Consider the following 765-nt stretch of genomic DNA (forward strand, 5'->3'; position numbering starts at 1 on the left):
TGGCTAGAGATCCTGGCAAGGCTGCTGATCAACTGAATGCTGTCTCCGTGTCATTCCTTCTTCGCTGACTCCGTCCACACCTTTGGGACCCCTGGACCTGCTGGGGTTGGACCCTGGCACAAGACCAGCATTATCCCGATACCAAACCCAGATAAGGACACTGCAAGGAAAGAGAACTATAAATCAATATTCCTGATAACTATAGATGAAAAATTCTCAATAAAATATTAGCAGACAATTCAAGAACATATAAAAAAGATTATAAGCATGATGTGCTGGAGGGTGGGGGAATAGGAGGTATGTTGCTTAAATGTGCAAACTTGTAACTTATACATAAATAAGTCCTAGAGATCTATTGCACAGTATGGTGATTATAGACAACACTACCTATAATAATAAAAGTGTAATATGCTAATTAGACCAGACAGCCAAACGACCTTCCATGCCTCACTCCAGACATCCTTCCGGATGAAGCTGCAGTGGCCCGGGCCGAGGCAGAGGTGGTTAGGGGAGATCAGGCAGGCAGCAAGTGGTTAGGGGCAATCAGGCAGGCAGGCAGAGTGTTTAGGGGCAATCAGGTAGGCAGGCCAGCAGTTAGAGGCAATCAGGTAGGCAGACGGCCCCTCACAGGGCTGGCTCCGTCCCCCAGCAAGCAGTTAGGGGTAATCAGGTAGGCAGGCAAGTGGTTAGGGGAGATCAAGTAGACTGACGGCCCCCTCAGGGCTGGCCCCACCATCCAGCAAAGAAAGAGAGAGGCCCAGGCTA

The sequence above is a fragment of the Myotis davidii genome, unplaced genomic scaffold (assembly GCF_000327345.1).
Source record: "Myotis davidii unplaced genomic scaffold, ASM32734v1 scaffold1431, whole genome shotgun sequence".
NCBI lineage: Eukaryota > Metazoa > Chordata > Mammalia > Chiroptera > Vespertilionidae > Myotis > Myotis davidii.